General features: G+C 56.1%; 2 long non-coding RNA genes across 2 annotated transcripts in view; one reads left to right on the top strand and one right to left on the bottom strand.

Annotated features, from left to right (window-relative positions):
- The window catches only part of LOC309626631, a 35,502-nt gene extending 19,251 nt beyond the window's left edge, over nucleotides 1–16,251 (bottom strand). The window contains exons 1-2 of the long non-coding RNA XR_014243329.1: nucleotides 10,966–16,251; nucleotides 20–10,706 (exon numbers count right to left, since the gene is read on the bottom strand). This is a non-coding gene — a long non-coding RNA (uncharacterized lncRNA). The remainder of the gene's footprint in view (nucleotides 1–19; nucleotides 10,707–10,965) is intronic.
- The window catches only part of LOC309626629, a 47,613-nt gene that overhangs the window by 6,075 nt on the left and 21,596 nt on the right, over nucleotides 1–19,942 (top strand). The window contains exons 2-3 of the long non-coding RNA XR_014243327.1: nucleotides 17,119–17,326; nucleotides 19,456–19,656. This is a non-coding gene — a long non-coding RNA (uncharacterized lncRNA). The remainder of the gene's footprint in view (nucleotides 1–17,118; nucleotides 17,327–19,455; nucleotides 19,657–19,942) is intronic.

Raw genomic sequence — 19,942 nt, forward strand, 5'->3', positions numbered from 1 at the left:
GGCAGCCCCATCCTCTCACCTTTCCTCCTGGGCCCTCGGGTGACGTCATACCTAGGGTGTGGGGGGGGGGGTCAGCCCCTGACCCCTGCCTCTCGGTCAGGACGCACTGTGACCCCTTGAAGGACCTCCTCTGTGAAAATGAAGAACAGGCGCAGTGGGACTGGCGACTGGGTGAACCCGGACCTCAGTCGCATTCTCTGTAAAATGGGAATGACAACCGGTCCTCTCTCTGAGGGGCCTGTCGTCAGGGCTGCATGAAATGGCGGATGTGAAGCCCTACTGACACGGGGAAGCTGCGAGCCTGCGGTTGGGGGGTCGGTCACATCCCATGGGGTGCTTGCGGGGACTGGCGAGCGTGAGTCTCCTGGAGGCTTTTTAGCAGCACTTGGCAGGAAGCCACGTCCCTCCCCGCCGCCTTCCTTAGTCACCGCCTGGCTGCTGAAGCTCTGGTTACAAGGGCGGATCACTCAACCACCGGCTCCTCTCCCGCCTCCCCCAGCGCAGGGGTGCTGGTCTGCAAGATGCTGGGGATGAGGAGCACCTGTTGGCTGCCTGAGGCGGGGGCGGGGTGGAGGGGGGCTTCCAGATGACACGCCTCCCGCCAGCAGAGGAGAGTGGGCAGCGTGGGAAGGGGAGGGGAGTGTAATCCTGCAGTTTACCGTGATGATTTCCTGACTGGGGTGGGCGTGCCGTCTCTTCCTGTCCTTTCCTTCAAGCCGCCTTATAGGGAAAGCCCATGAGCCCTTGGGGAGGGCCTGGCATCACCTGGAGGCGGAACTTGGGGGAAGAGGCCCTGTGGTCAGCAGGGAGCCCTGGTAGTCCCGGGGCTGAAGGATCGACAAGAGCATTCTGGCCACTGGTTGCGGTCAGTGAGTCAGTCAAAAATGGCTACGCTCCAGGCCGAGCGGCAGCCTTGGAAAACTGTGTGTAAAGTGGGTTAGGCATGCCCAGGCCAGTCCTGGGTAAAGGAGAGGGAGGGGGAACCACCTGGGGCGGCCACTGTCCCTGGAGCATGGGACTGACACCACTTAGAGGAAGAGAAGAGGCAGCAGCTGCCAAATCCCGGGAAAGGCACTGACCTTTAGAACAGGAGACAGAAATAGCTGGGGAGAGGACAGAACCTGTGTGGGAGAGATGTCCCAGGCTGGGCAGGGGCAGGCCCAAACATGAGGATGGGAAGAAAGCCCTACTGGTACCGACAGCGCCATACACTGTGCTGGGCATTTCATGTACTTTCACTTATTTCCCACCTCCAGCCTGTGGGGGGGGTGTGTGTATTATCATCCCCATTTCACAGATGAGAAAACTGAGGCTCAGAGGGGTGTGGCCAGGCTGGTAACCAGCAGAGTTGAGACTGAGCCAAGCCCAGCTGGTCTGGTAGTCCACATTGCCTGTAGGCCCGCCTCCCACTGCCAATCACTGCTGCCATCACAGGTAGGGTGAGGATACAGCTGAACTGATGCTTGCTGCTGGCCTGATGTGGGGGAAGAGGAAATCCTCTCAATGAGGCCTAGAGGCCCTGAAAAGTGAACCTCAACTAGTGCTGTGTATTAGGTGACCCCAGAGCCCCTGTACTTTGGCCACCTGTGACCAACTTTTCTTCCCTCCCTTCCTCACAGAAAGAGGGAGGGTCAGCAGTGCCCCCCACCCCCCACCCCCTTCCCCCAAATTGTGCTGGGCTCAGGGCTGGGCAGAGCCCCAGGAGACCCCTCCCCTGCAGCAGTGGCAAGGACAAGCTTGGGGGAAAGGCCCTCTCTCAAACCGTGGCCTGGGAGGGAAGGTGAGAATAGCAGGCTCAAAATAAGGCCGCCTGGCTGGCTGGCTCCCCCATCTCCCTCCCCACTGACAGCTTCCCAGCCTGGGCAGCTCCCAGCTGTTTCTGCTTATCTGAAGCCAGGGAGGTTGGTTGCCTGGATACCAGTGCTTCTGATTAGCAGTTGGGTCCTTCTGGGGCAGGCGGAACTGCCGCATCTCCAGCCAGCTGGGCGTGGCATCCCCAGGCTCTGCTGAACCGGCCCTTGGAAAGGTGGCAAGGGAGGATTTGGGCGGACATGGGGAATGCTTAGAAAAAGACCCCCTTTGCCAGGAGTTGGCTCAAAGCGGTGCTTTAGAGTCAGAGAATCTGGGCCTTGCTGGCTGTGTGACTTTGGTCACATTAACATCTCTGAGCTTGTTTCCCTGCTTCAAAGAGTTGTTTAAAGAGTAAATATGATGACTAGCTGAGTGCTCAGAGCACGGTGACCCGGTGATTTTAACCCACCTGCCACGGTAGGGCCCCTCTGGACCCTGTCGTCTGTCTGCGTCCCCCAGGGAAGCCATGTGGGGTTACCAGGGCAGGCAGCTGTGGAGCTTTGGAGGAGGTGGCCCAGCTCCTGCCTCCTTGCTTCAGGGGGAGGGCGTGCCACACCTGCCCGGTGCCCCCAGTGTGCAGCTGGGGCTGGGGAGGCGGGCCTGGGGATGGAATAGGGAAGACTGGACAAGAGAACAGCTACTGGGAGTGGGGTGAACACAGCCCAGTGGTGGGAGCAGCCCAAGGTGGCCTGTCACCAGCCCCGGGGGTGAGGGCCGAGGAGAGCAAAGCCATGGGGGCAGGAACATGACCAAGAAGACCTGTTCTCCTGTCTCCTTAGGTCCAGCGGTCCCCAAGGGACCTGCTTCACTTGAAAGGCAGAGCCCAGGGCTGTGAGCAGCATGGGAGAAACCCAAATCCGCTCTGCAGGAAGGATTTTTCTAGCTCACCCCTCAGCTCTCCCAAAACCTTCCACAGAGCCAGGCCCACAGAGCGGGCAGCAGGTCTGGATGCGAAGCAGCAAATGGCTAAAGGGCCCCAGTGACCCCGGAGGCGTGTGTGGCCATCACAGACCCTCTTCTTGACCCTCTTGACTTAAGAAAAGGGCAGAGAAGAAAAGGGATGGTGGGAGGGGCAAAGAAGGGGCACTATTTCACCAGGGCCTTGACTTTCTCACTCTCTGAATGGAGCAGGAGATCAGCCTGTGTCAGTAGTAAAGGGAGTGGAGCACATCAATAATGCAGAGAAGAGCTTGGGGCAGCCAGCAAACAGTTACCAGTACATCAAAGCAGGGAATGGGCCTCGAATACAATATGGAGGGGAGACTGGGGGCTGGAGCGAGAAGGGAGAGCTCGGTGCTGCCCTTGGGGCTCTGGGCTGAGAGACTTGCGGTCCCTCGGTTGGGCCCAGGTGTTTTGCACGGTCGGCCTTCCAGCTGGTTAAGGCAGAAGGAGGCAGTGCCCACCTGTCAATACCTTCCCAAGCAGGGTAGAAGGAAGGCTTAGAGATAAACTTACTCAGGGAAACTTCCAGAGATGGGGGCTCACTTCCAGCAGCTTGGGAATTGGGGAAATTCTAAGGGAGGGGTGTTGCTTAAGAGTCAAGAGAAGAAAGTGAATCCCATCAGGAAGGGTCTGGAGTAGGTCTGGGTGGAAAAGGCCCCCAGCTCTCCTCCCGTGCAGCACCATCTTGCCCCAGGAGACCTTGAAGTTACACGTCTGGACTTTTTTTTTTCTGAGATCAGAGGAAATCTATGGAAGATTTGAACAGAACAGAGACAAGATCAGATGTGAATAAGCAAATCCACTCGGGCTGCTAGTGGAGACGGTAGGGTGGTCAGGAAACCTGGAGACATGGATCATATGATTGTGTCCTATGTTGTCCTTCAAGATCAACAAGCCATTTATTGTATATTCACCTTTGCCTCCAGCCTGGGTGGTTGCGCTGTGATTTGGGAGAGAGGGAACGCAGGGGCGAGTGAAGGGACCATCAGAGCCGTCCAGTGTCACAGTCTGGTGTGGTCGAGGGCCTGGACGGCAGCTGCGGGGCACGGTTCGGGGGTACAAATGACAATTCTTGGTGACTGGCTCAATGTGCGTGGTGGGGAGAGAGCCCTCAAAAGAAACTCCTGGTTTCTGGCTCGGGCAGTTAGGTGCTGGGGCCATGGGACTGCCTTGTATCCAGAAGAGAAGCCCTGAGGCTCTGGGGCTGGGAGGTAGGGGGAAGATGGCGAGTTTAAGATCCCTGTGAGACCACCAGCTGGCAGCTGAAAACCCGGTCGGGCCTTGCTGCTGCGATGGGCCAGCTGACTGCACGCAGGCAGCCCTGCTCCTGCGTGCCCCCCACCCACAGGAAGAAAGGGGTCGGGCGAGGCTCTGTTAAAGCCCTTCTGACTGGGGCCTGGGGCTAGGGGCAATTCTGTCACCCAGAGCAGCCTCCCTTCCAGAAGGGGACCTTTGCTCCTCCGCAGCCCAGCGCACCCCGAGGCCTTTCTCCCCTCTGCCTGCAGTCGGGCCCCGGAGCAGCCCCATGAGGCTCTTTCCCATGGGCAACACCCCAGGAGAAAGGCTTCCTCCTCCACCACCTCCTCCTCCTCTGCCAGCAAGGCGCCCCGGGGGGCCCAGGTGCCCTGGGGTGGTGGGTATTGAGTGGGAGCCCTTCCCCCCCCCCAACCGGGGGTGAGTGTTTACGATCTTTGTTGCCTCCCAGCACCTCCCTCCCCCAACCAGGGGCTCCTGGGCCTTCTCCTGCTGGCACCCGACCCCGCACAACTGCGCTAGGAAAGGCTTTCCCACGAACGAGTCCCCAGACAGCACGTGCATGCAAACAGTCCGATTACAGGGGCAAACAGCAGCCTGGAGGGAAGGACAGATAACCCATGAGTGGCCCAAGTGAGGGCAGAAAGGAACAGAGTTCAGCTGAAACTGGAGGGGTGGAGTCTCTAGCAGGCTGTTTGGCAAGGCCCAGAATGCCAGGAAAGGCCGCAGAACAGCAGGAAGTTGGAGAGGAGGAAGCTCGGGGGCGGGCAGGAGACAGAGGGTCCCAGGGACCTGGTGAAGACCGGTGGGTGTCAGGTCAAATGTGAGAACCCGAGGAGGGCAGATCAAAGGAGTCCTGCAGGGTCTGGACGATAAGGTATTGTTTCCTTACGTGTGCTTCGTTCACGTCCACACCTGCTGTGTCCCAGGGAATGTTCCAAAGATGCAGAGAAAGGACACAGTCCTGGTCCTGGAGCAGCTCACAGCTGTGAGGGGCAGACACAGGGCAGGGTCCCAGATGACAGAGCCCAGACGCAGGCTGGAAGGCTCTGGGGGCGGGGGTCAGTGTCCTGGAGACGGTGGACCCAGCTTAATCTATCTCGAGGGAGAAGGAGCAGATGTCTGGGGAGAGGAGCCGCAGTACAAAGGCCGAGAGGCAGGAAAAGAGCCTGGGGCTTCCCAAGAGCTACGTTTACGTCACAGTGTGGCTTTGTGTGTTTGTGTGTGTGTGTGTGTACACGTGTGTACACGCACAGGACTGCAAGAGATGAGATGGGGGGGCACAAGTAGGTCAGAGCCACCTTGCCAAAGGTCCTATGTTCTCCGCTGCAAATTTTTGGACCTGACTTGAAGGCAGGGGAACACATTTAGATGACATGGAGTGACATGGTAAGATTTGTGTTTCGAGGACAGACTGGAGCTGGAAAGCAGTTGGCTCGGGAGCTGCCGCAGTGATCTATGCTTGAAATGACGAAGGCCTGAAATGGTACCTCACACTTCTGCGGCTTTGTCCGTGCCAGGCATCGCTCTTCTCTTTGCAAAGAGGAATTCACTTGATCACCGCAACAATCCTATAAAGCAGGTTCTATTATCCCCACTTTGCAGGCCAGGCAAGTGGGGCCCAGAGGGGTGAAGTAACATTCTCAAGTTTCCACATCGAAACAGGGAAGCCAGGACTCAGACTGGCCCCGGAGTCGGCGCTGAATGGAAAGGGCCCGTCTGTCAGGATGGTGAAATGGGGCAGACTGGCAGGATGTGAAGGAGGAAGAGCCGGGCTGACTGGAAAGCTTCTGAGGGTGGTGGGCGTAGGGGAGAGAGAGACGTGAAAGATGAGGGTGAGGGCGCCCACTGGGTCAAACAGTGTCCCCCGCCCAAGAGTCACATGTACCAGGAGCCTGCAAATGTGACCTTATTTAGAAATAGGGTCTTTGCAGGTATAATCAAGCTAAGATCAGGCCATACGGGAGTAGCAGTGTGGACCCTAAGTCCAAAGACTAGTATCCTTATAAGAAGAAGGAAATATGGACACAGGCACAGAGAGACCTACAGGGAAAGCTATGTGATGATGGATGCAGCAATCGGAGTAATCAGCCTACAAGCCAAGGAACGCCAGGGATTGCTGGCAAACATCAGAAGCTGGAAGAGGCAAGGAAGGATCCTCCCCTAGAGCCTTCAGAGGGAGCACGGCCCTGCTGGCACCTTGATGTCAGACTTCTAGCCCCCAAACTGTGAGAGAATAAATGTCTGTTGTTGTAAGGCACCCAGTCTGGTAATTTGTTACTGCAGCCTTAGGAAACGAGTACACTCTCCCACTTCAAAGAAACTGAGAGGAGGACACTAGCATACCTAACTTGGTCAGGTAACATTCCAAACACAGAAGGAAAAGACAGGCATGATCCTCTAGGTGAGCCTTAAAAGAAGAATGTTGGGCTAGTCTGGGAGGCCCTTGGAAACAAAATTCTGACTGTGTAACCATGAAAGGTCCTGATGAGAAGGAGAAGGGGAGGAGCCTAAGAGATGAAGTGCATCGTCACAGAGCTGGCAGATGAGCTCAGGCTGGAGAAGGACACATTCAAAGCTGGAGGAAGGACGCAGAACCAAAGGCAAGAATAAAGGAGCGTCTGAGATGGCAAGAATAGAACCCAGCCTGCTGCCCCCCGCATGGGGCTCAGGCTTGCAGAAAGGGCCCAGGGCAAAACAGTGTTTCAGAGGGTGGGGTGAAGGGAAAGTAGGGAGTTTTAAAAGTTTGGCTAGAATCAGGAAAACCTGCTTGGGGTGAGGGCCAGTTTAGCCTTCATGGATGACAGATAGACCCAGATGCTATTTGTCATTGATCTTCTCTGTAAAGATAACGGAATAGAAAGCACAGCTTTTTTTTTTTTTCTTTTTAAATGAAAAGGGTAGCATAAATATTAGCGAGAGAAAACTGAAAGGGAGAGGACGTATCTGTAAGAAGATGAGATCCCCGTCACAGGAGGCATTCAAGCAGAGGGTGGAGGAAGCTCTCATCCGGGGTGTTGCAGAGGCAATTTCTCTGAGACTTTAGAGTGGACACGACTCACTGCCAGGCCTTCTGACCCTTGGTCCTCCCGCACCAGAGAGAAGGGAAGCTGGACGGTACCCTAGAGGCACTTTTACTTGGCTTTGGTGAGGAGACAGCAGAAAGACAGCATTGCTTCAGGGCCTTGGCTCAGACTGGGTAGTACCAGGCAAATCAGAGCCTTGTGATATGGTGGTTTTCTTGCTATGAAGGTTTTGTGACCTAAAAAGTACAAACCTGACTTTTCAGCTTTTTAAATTACCAAGCACTGAATGCAACCCCCCATCACAAAAAATCCTGACCCTCCGCATTTCGTGCTCCCCCCCATCCCTGACCTTCAGCGCCTCCCAGTCTGTTCTTGGTGGCCTCACTGAGGAGCACAGCGGAGCAAGGCAAGGCTCTCTCCCCCGTGGCTGGCTGGGTGGCAGGGAGAGCGGGTCTCCTTTTTCTCCTGCTTTCCCTCCCTCCTCAGCCTCTCCTCTTTGTTCTCCTCCTGTCCCTCTCTCTGCCTTTAAGCCTGGCAGGATTAGCTGACAGGGGTGAGCCAAGGCCAGCCCTCGCCTCCCCTGTCGTCTGTCTGTCCATCGAATGGGGGGACGGTGAGAACATTCGCATGATCTCTCAGGCCCCTACATCCCCCCACCGCCCGCCCCCCAGGGTGCTCGGATTTCCGAGGTGCGCCTGGGTCCGCTCCCAGTGTGTTGACTGCAGGTGAGGGGAAGGAGACAGAGACGGGTGCCCGTGGCTGAGGACAAGAATCTGCGTGACACTTTCTTTGACCTTGAGAAGGCCTTCCCCGCCCTGCCTCTCAGGAGATGGAGACGGAGATCTGGAACTTGCCCCTTTGGCACTGTCAGCCTGCAGGCAGCTTTCACACATGCTCTAGCACAGTGGAGCCAAATTCCCTGCCTGAGGCCTGAGAGACAGGGCGGGGACGGGGGCATGGGGAGGGGGTGCCAGCGCCCACCTTGGGCTGAAGTACATACAGCGGGGTGAGGCCTGCCTGGGCTGCTACTGTGTCCTGGGCCTCACAGCCCCACTGCCGTCATCTCGATACACGCAGATGCCAGAGTCTCACCCCGCCTGCCCTTCCCTGGGCTGACAGCCTTCCTCTCCTGCTCTAACTTAAGATCCCTGGCGCCTCTTTTAGGCCACAGTGGAGCATAACCTCACCTCTCTTGGCCCCAGCACGTGACACGAGAGGCCGGGTCAGGTAGTCATGCCACCACCTGCTCCAGCCTTTAGGGAGAAGAGCCTCCGACTTGGGCCAGTCTCGGGCCTCTTTCAAGTTCCCTTCCCTTTTTTCTCCAAGATCAAACAAATAAACCTGTTGTTTATTCTTTTTATACATTTAATACACGTTGGCTGAAGAAAAGAAGCAAAAAGGCTATAATAAGATCACCACCTAGAAAAGTCACTATGAACATTTTGGTGTATATTATTTTTTTCTCTCTCCCCCCAGACACTAAGGATTCATCAGCGACAAGTCAGGTAGGGCTCCCACTCTTTAAGAGCTTACATGTCAGTGGGAAAAATTACACATAACCTATATAACATCTACTGACGAGCAAGACAGAACTCTCCCGTATGCTTCCTCTCTCCTCTGCCTGCATCTCTACTGCCATTGATTTCCTCCCCAGAAGCCTTCCTTTTCTTTCACACATCTACTCTGTGGCAGGAAGAGGCTTTGTATGTAATGTGAGGTGCCGGACACATGTCTGGGGTAGGTTCTGTCCTGGGCGGGGAGAATGCAGGCCCCTACCCCGTCCGAGGCAGGATTCGCCTGGCTCCTTGTCTAGAGCGCTCAAGGCTGCTTGTACCCCACGCCGTTGGGGATCAGAACAGCTACATCGCAGCGTGGGGAAGGAAGGGCCCCTGCAGATGCGCCCCGTGGGCCCAGTCATGGCGATGGCCCAGCCAGCAGCCAGGACCCAGTTGGCTCCCAAGGTGCCGGGCAGGGGTGGGGAACTTCCATTGCTCTTTCTTGCCTCCCAGGTAGTGTGAAGTTTTCAATTTTCTCTTGTTAATATTTGTGATGTGAAGAAGGTGACGAGGAAGGCAGGGAAAGTGAGACGGGAGGGGAGGAGGGGAGGAGAACCACCAGCCTTGTTTCTACAGCAACCACACATGTGAGCCAGCTGCTGTCACCATGGAAACAAGGGGAGCCTGCTCAGAGGCTGCGTTGTCTCAGGGGAGACACAATTTTTGACAAAAAATACCCTTTGATAAAAATAAAGAAAAAACAATGAAAGCCACCCTCTCCAGGATTTGGGGGCACTGCCGAATGAGGTGACAAAGGAAAGGAGGGAGGCTGCAGGCCAGGCGCTTCTGCCAGCTGCAGAGAGTTGCCGAGTCAGTGTTTTAGAGCCAAGGGGGCCCTTGGAGATCACCCCCCACTTGATGGATGAGGCAGAGAGGCCCAGGCAGGGAGGCAGGCAGCCCACTCAGGGTCCCAGGGCACGAGGAAGCAGCTCAGGGAAACCCAGGGCCTCTTGGGAGAAGGGAAGGGGCATGCTGTTTCCAGCGGGTGGCTGAACCCTGTGGGGTTCCTCTTGAGCCAGTGCCTGGAGACTGGGGGGAAGAGAGACACAAATGGCCAAGTTCAAGCCCCTTTTGCTGGGGTAGGGAGTGTGGCAGGCATTTTGGCCTCTTTCTTCCTCTCCCTGTCCTTGGCATTCCCTGCCAAGCTCGGCTTCCCAGGGTTTTGGCTGTCTCTCAGGGGACCAAGCCCCGATGAGTCCCCACAAGCAGGGCTGGAGAGATACTGCCAGCCAGAGACCACAAGGGAGCCTCCTAGTCTAAAGACAGGAGGGGAGAAAGGGCGGAAACACCCAGAGAAGGATGTGCTGCTGTCCTCTCCAGGGAAAGCCTCACCGGCCCAAAGCATCAGAATGATGGAGGCAGGGCAGCGAGGCACGTTCACCGGGCACTTGGTTCTACACTAGATTTCTGGCCAGAAGGAGATGCTCTTGGTAAAGGGTCAAGTCCTGGGAAGATCAATCAAGACACAGTACAGGAAGGTGAAGGCTTAAAAAAAAATCAGGGCTTTAATACAAGGGTTTCTGAACTGCAGGTTCTTTGTAGTACAGCCGGGCCCCTGGCCACAGAGAGAGGCAAAGGGTGGTCTCTGAGTGCCCTCCTGTTTCACCTGGAGCTTCTCTGCTGCTCTCTCTTTTACATGTTTCTTTTTTCACATAGTACTTTCCCAAATGTTGTCTCATGTGCTCCCCTCTGACAACACGGAGAAGTGGATGTGCCCATCCCCATTGTAAAGAGGACACAGTCTCAGAGAGGTCAAGCCCCTCTCCCAAGGTCACACAGCTCAGAACAGCAGAGCAAGAATTCAAACCCCAGCTCCAGAACAGGATGCTGACCCCGGTTCACAGGAAGGGATGATGAGACACAACAGAAGGCACGTTCCTACTCAGGCTCTCCCCTGACCTCTCCGTGAAGAGAACAGAGGCCAGACGATGACGAGATGCTGTTCCAGGGCCCATGGCAGTGGCACAGGAAGGCTCAGGTCAAGGACACATTTGGGGGAAGTGATCTTGCCGCCTCTTTGTCCTGGAGCTCCCTCTCCTCTCTCCTTGGGGTCTTTGTGGGGCCTCAGCCAGGGTCCCTGGAGGGAAGGGTGAAGGTCGGAGGGGCGGCAAGGGCCTGGGAGGGTGAGACTCTGCCCTCACCCTCCAGGAGCGTCTCTTGCCTCCTGTCAGCTGCCCTTCACAGCTCCCCCCCTCAGCCTCTAAGGCGGAGACCACGTGGGTGAGTTGCCATGGAAACTGCGGAGTTCTATTTGAAAGCCAGGCGTGGTGTAATCTGAGCTGGGTCGGGGGGAAGGGTGGGGGGGGGGGCTGGGTACCGAGGTGGGGCAACTACACCTGTTTGGCTGATGTCCTCTTGGCTCCCCTCTTCTCACCAGAAACTCTTTTAAGGTTTCACCACCGGCTCTTTCCCATAAATAACCTGCCGCCCGCGGTCCCGCGGCCACTGCCCTCTTTCCCCACGCCCGTTTGTAATCTCAGGCAGTAGCCCCACAGGGCCTGCCCTGATTCCCCAGAGAAGGAGCCGATTATCCCCGTTATACAACACAGGGTGGCAAAAACACAAGAGAGATCATTTTTGCCATACAAGGGGCGGGACGGAACCTCGGGGATTATCAGCATTGCAGGGGGTGTGTGTGGGAAGGAGGGGGAGTGTCCGGGACGTGGTGCTCCAGAGATGGGAACCCGGACCCCACCCCTCCCTTCCCCACCTGGTTCAACAGAAAGAATTGTGGCGCTGGTTGAGCACTGACCCAGGAGACAGGAAGGCTCAGATTCGGACCCAAGGGGGAGCAGTGGGCTTGCGGTGGCCTCAGTTAGAATTTCCCCCTAGCCACAGCTAGGCCCTCCCTGTTGCCTGCTCGTGCCTGGTTTGCAGGTTGGCTTGGTCTTGCCAGCTGTCACTCTGCTATGCCCCATCCCCACCCCAAGTGATAGCAGAGGAGTTAAGAATTTTGCTTCTCCACCTTGCTGTGTGACTTGGGGCAAATTGCCTAGCCTTGCTGAGCCTCAACTTCCAGCCACAGAGATTAAAAAAAAAAAGAACTGCCTCATAAGGTCGCTGGGGATTAAAGGAGACAATGCATTCAAAGTGCTTAGCATAGCACCTGGTGTCAACAAAAATAAAAGTATGATTACTATTATTATCCATCCCTCAACACCCAGAACAAACCCATCTCCTCCACGGAGCCTTCTTTCTCTAAGGAGAGAAAACTGGCGCTTAGGTAGGAGCAGCCATCGAGTGCCAAGCACTTCCTCTGCGTTCTCTCCCTGCGTTCTCACCACTGCCCTGGAAGGGAGGTGCTCTTTTACTATCCCCATTGTACAGAGGTGGACACTGAGGTGCAGAGAGTGTCTTGCTCAAGGTCATTGGCTACTAAGAAGTAGGGTCAACATTCAAGCTCAGCCTGTCTGGTTTCAAAGCCTCATGCTTTTCCTACTACAACGTGCCCCTCATATATGGAACAACCCTCCCCCAGCCATTTCCTTCCAGTTCGAAGCAGGTTATTATCCCTTCTGATTTCTTTCTTGCCTTCTCACCTGTACTCACCAGGGCAGAGAGCAAGGAGGTAAGCAGAGCCAGGGAGGGTCAGGATTCAGACATTCCCTGCTCCACTGGCAGCATACGCATCAGGGAGCAGCTGGGAGCCAGGTGGGGCGTTTGTAAGAAGCAGGTGGCCTGGCATAGGAACCCCAGGTAGGGAGAGGGTTTCAGGTGCCCTAGGGGTTGTCTGGACGCGGAGACAGACTCTCTCCAACCTACTCTGATTTTCTGCTCAGCTCTGACCTTGGTCTCTGGACCCCAGTCTCCCAGATCAGGGCTGAGCAGGGCTTGATGGATGGCCTTGACCTGGCTTTGTCTGTCTGGGGACTCAGAGTGTCTCCTTTAAGTGAAGAAGAGATAGAGAGAGAGAAGGTGGAGGATAAGAGGGGAGAGAAAGGAGAAACAGGAGGGAAGGAGGAGGAGGGAGGAAATGGAGAGGGGGAGGGAAGAGAAGCTGCTGGAGGAGAGGGTGGAGGGAAGGACACAGGGGAGGGAGGGAGGTGGGAGGGAGGACTGCCTGCCAAGTGTGATTCTGAGCTGGGAGGAAGAAGAAAGGATGAGAAAGCAAGAAATCAGCTTCAAGGGAAGGATGAAAGGGGGAGGGAACAGAGAAAGGGCAAGAAAGTGAATGAGGGAGAGAGAAAGCTGGGGGGAAGGAAATGAAAGAATGGGGAGAGGCTGAGGGGAGAGAGAAAGATGAACAAAGATGAGATTGAGCAGCTGCCCCGTCCTCCCTCCTGCCAAGTGAAGGCCTCAGAGGGCCACGTGTGGCTGAATGAACTGGGAGCCAGCCATGCTCGGTCTCGGTGGCTCCTGCTCGGCACCAAATCCTTCCTGGCTCAGCAGTTTCAGCAGTTTATACGGCTGCCAGAAAGGGGGTGGGGGGGGCGGCAGCCCACCATCCTCCACCATCCACTCCTTTTCTGGAACAGCATCTTCTCTGAGGTCCCAAAGAACCTCCCAGGTCTTTATGGCTGGTGCCTGTCCTCAGAGTTCTCCCAGGTGCACTGTCCTGGACAACCCTTCTAGAACCTTCCAAAGAGGCAGAAACCAGTTGCTGTGCTGAGGGGAGAGCAGGTGTGCATGCAGCCCAAGGAGTTCCCTCTTCTCACACTGCTGAAACCTGACACCTTTCTTAGGAGGCAGTGCCCAGTGACTGGCTCCACTTTAATACAGGAACTGAAATGTACTGCCATCTTAGCCGGAACTCAGCAGGTTACGTGTTTTTTTATATACTTAAAAAATTTTATTTATTTATTTATTTATTTTTGGCTGAGTTGGGTCTTTGTTGCTGCGTGTGGGCTTCCTCTAGTTGCAGCCAGCAGGGGCTACTCTTCCCTGCGGTGCGCGGGCTTCTCATTGCAGTGGCTTCTCTTGTTGCAGAGCACGGGCTCTAGACTTGTGGGCGTCAGTAGTTGAGGCTCACGGGCTCTAGAGCGCAGGCTCAGTAGTTGAGGCTCATGGGCTCTAGAGCGCAGGCTCAGTAGTTGTGGCGCACGGGCTTAGCTGCTTCGCGGCACGTGGGATCTTCCCGGACCAGGGCACGAACCTGTGTCCCCTGCACTGGCAGGCGGATTCTTAACAGCTGTGCCACCAGAGAAGCCCAGGTTACACGTTTTATCTCATCCAATCCTCACAGCAACCCTAAGACGTCCGTACTATTATATTTTCCAGAAGGGGAAGGGAGAGCTAAGGAGGTCTGGTTATTTGCCCAGCTCACACTGGGGAGGGACCTGGGCATCTAACTGGTGGAGACAGAGGTCATGGCCCTCCTGGGGTTTAAATCCAGGGCAGGGGCTGAGGCTGGAGGACACGGGTACAGGGTTGGCAGCTCTGAGGGGCCATGGAGGAGCTAATGGTCTGTGATGGTTCGGGCAGGTCTTGGAAGTCTCTGCTCCTGTTTCCCCACCTGACATCACCATTGCTGTAGGAACATGCAAGGGGAGGAGCTGGCGAGAGGAGCCAGGGCACAAAGTCAGTGAGGCCCTCTTTGAGGGTAGTGTCCACTTGCAGGGAGGAAGATCTGGCCACGTGGAAGGAAAGCTGTGTAAATAGCATCGCCTTCCCACCAGCCTCACCAGCATCTCCAGGGAAGGCTGGTTGGGTGGTAATATGGCCCTGCTTTCATGGGGCTTCTAGGAACCTTTCTCTAAAGCACTTTGATCTATGGGCACACACACACACACACACACACACGCACGCACGCGCGCGCCATTCTTATCTTCACAGCCACCTTCCATGACACATAAAGTATGCCTGGCTTTATTTTATGAGGCTGGAGGAAGCCAAGGTCACTCAGCTGGCAGCAGGGAGAGCAGATACCACCTGGATGCAAGGGCAGTATGATAAAGTTTCTGCCCTCAAGGCACCCAGTGGACTCTCAGGGGAACAGGAGGCACTCAGTGCCCACTCTGCACCCAGGCCCCATCCCATCTCCCACCCCTCCACAACGCCCGGCAGTCATCCCTCAGACCCTGCGGGTGCCATTGCTCCCTTGGCACCACCCGGCGGCCTCTCTGAGCCCCTCTCCAGCCTGAGTGAAGAGCTGTGCCCGCCCCCTCCCACTCCAGGGCCCTGATAGATTCCTCTGTCACTTTCAGTCAGGGTCCATGTTACAGTGCGGGTTTGGAAAAGGGCTTCCCCTCCTCCTCCCCTGCCCTCTGCCCAGATGGCAGCTCCCCTTCCCCAGGGACCAGGGATGCAGCAGCTCTTGTAGCCTGTGGTTACCATGGCAATGGCCTTCCCTTAGGTTTCCGTGGGGGCGGTGAGGGAGGATGTCACGGAGGGTGCGTGAGCGCGCGCATGTGCATCCATTATCAGCTCCAGGTGAGGGGGGCTCAGGGATTGGGATCCCCTCCTCCTTGGGTGGGGCCCGTCTCTCCTCCCAGCTCGGTCCCAGCCAGCTCAGCTGCATCCCCGTGGCAGGGAAGATTGCATGACAGACAGAGGACACTGGAGGGAAGAAGGATGCTCCAGAAGGAAAGCTGGAGGGGAAGGGTAGAGATGGGCATCTGTACAGTTGTCCAAGGCAGAAGGCCTGGATGGATGTGGAGTGGGACATGCAGGAAGGAGGGAGCCAGGGTGGCAGAGTGGGCACAGTGAAGGATCCAGATCCTCAGAGGGGAAGACCCGGGAAGGGGTGGGCCCCTTATTTCTGCCGTCTACAAACCACCCCCACCCCGGGGGAGGGGGTGTCTCCTGCTGCGCTTCCCTAGCCGGGAGAAGGCCCCTCTGCTCCTCCAACATGATCTGTAATTTCCGGCAGACATTTGAGGTCCCTGACATCTGCATAATGTGGGCCAGTCTCTTAGCAACGGGGAACAGCTGTCTGGCATTTCCAAGATTAAACTGTAACTATACACGGTCCTTGCCAGGGGGAGGGGGTGGGAGAAGGGGATAAACACTGCCTCCTGGCATTTTCAGACTCATTTAGCTTTTATTCATTTCCTGCCTCCAGTAAAGAGGCCAGGGATTCAGGCTGGGCCAGGCTGTTCCCGCCCCTGCCTCCACCGCCACTGTTGCTGAGGTTGCAGATGGCTTTTCACCCAGATCTGTTCGCTCTCGGGAGGGGAGAGGGGTAGGGGACAGCAATAGCCATTTTGGTTTTTATTGTATTTATTTTATGTAGGTGCAGTGATCCTGGCACACGCAGGGTGGGTGCAGCCCAGGAAGAAAGGATGTGTGGTCCATCGGTAAAAACCCTCAAGGCGGCTCCAGCCTGGTTTAATTCCATCCAGCTCCATTGCTAATAGCTGCGTGACCTTGGGCCAAATCCTTTATCTGTCTACACCTCCATCTCCCCACCTGTAAAAGGAGATAATTCTACCACCCCGAGGGTTGCTGTGAAGATAAAATGAACATGCGCTCAGGCAATAGAGCCCTGATTAATCATGGTGCCTCTCTCCTCCTCCTCTCAGCCTCCCGCCCGTCATCCGTGGTAGCAACCTCGGGCTCTGCCATGGGGCAGAGGCAGACACACTCCGGTTCCCTGGGAGCCACCTTGAACTCCTGTTCCCTGGAGCCCCAGGCAATGACACTTTAGCACCGTAGGACTTAAGCCGAATTCAGCAGTCCCCAGCAGGGCCCTGCGGGGGGTGGGGTGGGGGTTGGGTGGGCGGGAGGTGTCCTCAGCCCCTGGCCTCCTTGGGCCTGGGCAGCTCCTATGTCCCAACCCCTCCGCCGCTGGCTCCTGCCATTTGGCCGCAGCTCCTGAACTCGTGAGTGCAGTGTTTTGGTTTTGCAGCAAGAAGGAAAAATTGAAGGGCGGGTGTGGGGAGGGGAGAGGAAAGGGAGGAGGAGGGAAAAACCCTTGAGCGGCCTGTGCTGGCCAGTTCCAGGAATGTGTTCTCGGACATCGGTGCCAAAGCAGTGACCCAGGCGAGGCAGCCAGGCCGGGAGAAGGGAGAGGCCGGCTCCAGGGCGAGAGCTCGCCTCCTTCCCCCACCCCAGCCGCCTCTGCTGACTCATCGCAGCTCCAGCTGGCAGGAGCCTTTTCTGGGGATGGCGGTTGCTAAGATTCCACGGAGATGACTGATTGCTTCTCGTTGAGCTTGGTGAAAACATGTTTGTAGACTGCACACAAACACACGCACCCACTACTGTGTATACCTGCACATGGGTGTTTTATGCCCAAATGTGCGTCTGCACACGGAGCACCGAACTTGCTTACTGTTCCCAATGCCTTCGTGACACTTAGGTGCCGATGCCACACACGTGTGTGGACCAGCTCTGGGCCCCCAGAAGGGTGGAGACGCACCAGGTTTTCCTCGGCCAGTAACTCAGGCAGTGGGGAAGCCGCCAGTGTCTGGGCCAGCTTTAATCTGAAGGAGTTTTCAGGTTGCCTTGAACACATTCTTGGCCTCTGTCCCTCCTCCCCTCCCTGGGTTTCTTGGTTGCCTTCATTCTGCTGTAATGATCTAATCTTCCCTTCTCCCTCTGCCTGCCAGGTTTTTGATGTCTGCTGTTCCAGGCACTCAGCTGGGAGCTGGAATGCTCTAGAGCTGGATTCCTGGCCTGGACCTGATGCCCCAGGGAGCTCCTGGGGGTCCCCAGTGGCTCTTTTACCCCTGGAGAGAGGGGACCGCAGTGAGGACTCCTGGATGGAACGCGCTGGGTCTTTCTCTGGGCTCTGCTGCTGACAGGAATCCAGGCAATGTTCTTTCCTGCTCTGTGCCAGGCCCAGAGCCTTGGCTGGAGTGGCCCAGTGGCTCAGGGGTCAGCCTGCAGCCCTGGATGCCCCGCCTCTGGTTGCCAGCACTGTGTGTGAGCTTGGTCACATTGGGCTCTCGCTGCCTTGGTTTCCCCACCCGCTGGGCTGAAATTGGACTCCTTACGGAGTCTGCCAGGGTTTTACTGCGACAGGGCTTGGCAGGCACTCGGGCACCAGGCAAGGTTGTTTGTCACGGGTTCTTGCAGGGGTGGAGGGGCAGGCGGCCCCGTGCCAGCGCGGAGCCCACGCGCTTCCTCTCGCCAGCTCTGCCCGGCTCAGGCTCAAGTGTGGCTTCTTTACAGGGACCCACCCCGGGGGCCAGATCCCACGAGTGAGTGCTCTCTGCCGTGATTCAGGGGCAGTTGCTAAGGAAGGCCTGGTACCCGGCCTAGAGGGTTGAGCTGTGGCCAGCCTGGATTCGGCAGGCTTGGCGAGGCTCCCACCAGCCACAGGAAAAATATTCTCGTCTGAGCTCAGGGTCCTCTGTCCTAAAATGAAGACAAGGCCGGCTCCATGGTTCCTGCTGATTTTGACATATGATGATGCAGGGCAGGGGTGGAAATGAAGAGAGTAAAGCAAATGATAAAAGTTAAAAGGAGCTGCATCAGTCTGTTGCCTAATGCTCCTGGCCAGCAGAATTCCAGCAAGCCCACCTCGGCCGGAGACCACTGCTGGGACCCAGAGTTCACCCTCTGGGCTTGCCAGCTCATGAGCTTCCTTTTTCATTGATTTACCCTGTAATTCCCACACCTGACAACACAGATAGAAGCTCTAGCCTCCTCCTGGTGAAAGTAAGGCAGGTTGAAAGCAGGCAGGTTGAGGGGTGCCAGCTTTGTCCCACGGCTGGAGTCGGGGGCATGGGTGGGCTATTTTCCAGATAAGGAAACGGAGGTGCAGAGATGTTAAGAAGCATCTAGTAAGTAATAGGGCCAGGATTCCAGCCACAGAAGTTTGTCTCCAGAACCCAGCCCTTAACCACTTTCCTTCATTGTCTCCCCGTGACTGTCGTGTCCCAGGTTGGCACAGCGACACCACGTGTCCCCACCTTCCCCACTGTTGTCATAGGCTGTAGAGGAAACAAGTGTTCCCGTAGTCCACTTCCAACACCGCTTCCACCTCTGCCCTCCAGTGAGCCCACGTGTCAGCCTTACATGAGATAAGCTTCATGGCCAATTTTATTACCTTGTTCACTGCTGAGTGACCCGAGGCATATGATTTAGCCCCTTGGACTTTTCTCCTCCCCTTCTGTATAGTGAGAGGCCTATGGGACCCCTGGGTTCCTTTGCTGCTCTGACATGCAACAATTCTTAGAAACCTCTTCATCTAGGACTCCAAGCACAAAGCTACAGATGCTACTGATATGCCTGGTCTCACACATGCAAACACACACACATACACACACATGCACAGACACATAGGTGCAAAATCTTGAGTAGACACTGGAAATCAGGCAGGGTTTCTGGGAGTCTTGTATGTTTGTTGTACTTTTTATGCTAGGAGTGATCAGGGAGCAGCCATGAGCAAACATTTAATAGCTGGGGTCTCACACACTTGTACAGTTATCACGAGCTTTCTCAGCCAATGTTGCATGCTATGCACACACACACACACAAGTGTCCTTGTTCTTAAGTCTTGTCTCCCTGCCTAGACCTAGACCGTAACACCTTTGGGAACAGGATGCTTCTGGTGTCTCCTTTATATTGCCTGGCACAGTGCAGCCTCCAGTGGGTGATCGGTTTGTATTTGTGCTTTGATGCATAAAGGAAGGACAGTGGGTGATTTATGCTAACAGAATTTTTTAGTTAGATGCACCCACCACCCCCGTGATACCTTCAGTAGCCATTACCCAGACCAAACCCCTCAACCCCCTATCTCAGCCGGCTCCTCACTGGGCTGTTCCACCCCTGCCTCCCAACACCTGCGGAGGGTGCATCCTGCCTCCCCTGCTTTTCTTGGGCCTCTTCCCATCCCCTGCCTTCCTTTTCCATCTCACCCATGGGGCTTTGAGTCACTCACAGAGCTACTGCCTTCTTCCCCCCCCTCAACCCCTTTGATTTTCCTTTCCAGGGAAGAGCTATAGATGGTGGCCTCTGCGTGCTGTCAGAGACAGAAGGGCTTGGAGCTGGAGGGGCTGAGCCCCAGGTCTGTGGGGGACACCCACCCCTCTTCATTCTGACATTCCCTCCCTTGAGGCCCACCTGGGGAACCAGAAGTGCCAGAACTGTACGCAACTCGACCTCTGGGAGCTGCAGAGTGAGCCCACAGCTGTCCTCAGGTGGGTGGAGCCTGAGGCAATTAAAATGCTCCAAGTCCTTCCACTGCAATACCCAGGGCCTCCAGTGCGTGGAGCCTCAGGATTTAGAGGCTGGAATAGGTGAGGACAAAAAAACATATTTCCTCCCGTCTCCCTCCATGGCCGGAGGAGGATGGGACGGAAGCCAGTGTTGGGGCCTGCTGGCTTCTGGGTGACAAGCCTTTGGGGCTCTGGTTAGGCTGGAAGTGACCAGTCTGAGTCTCCCAGCCCTGCCTGACTTTGAACCAGCTTTGCTTGGGGGTGAGAT

This window comes from Balaenoptera borealis, assembly GCF_965194805.1.
Source record: "Balaenoptera borealis genome assembly, chromosome: 3".
Classification (NCBI taxonomy): Eukaryota; Metazoa; Chordata; class Mammalia; order Artiodactyla; family Balaenopteridae; genus Balaenoptera; species Balaenoptera borealis.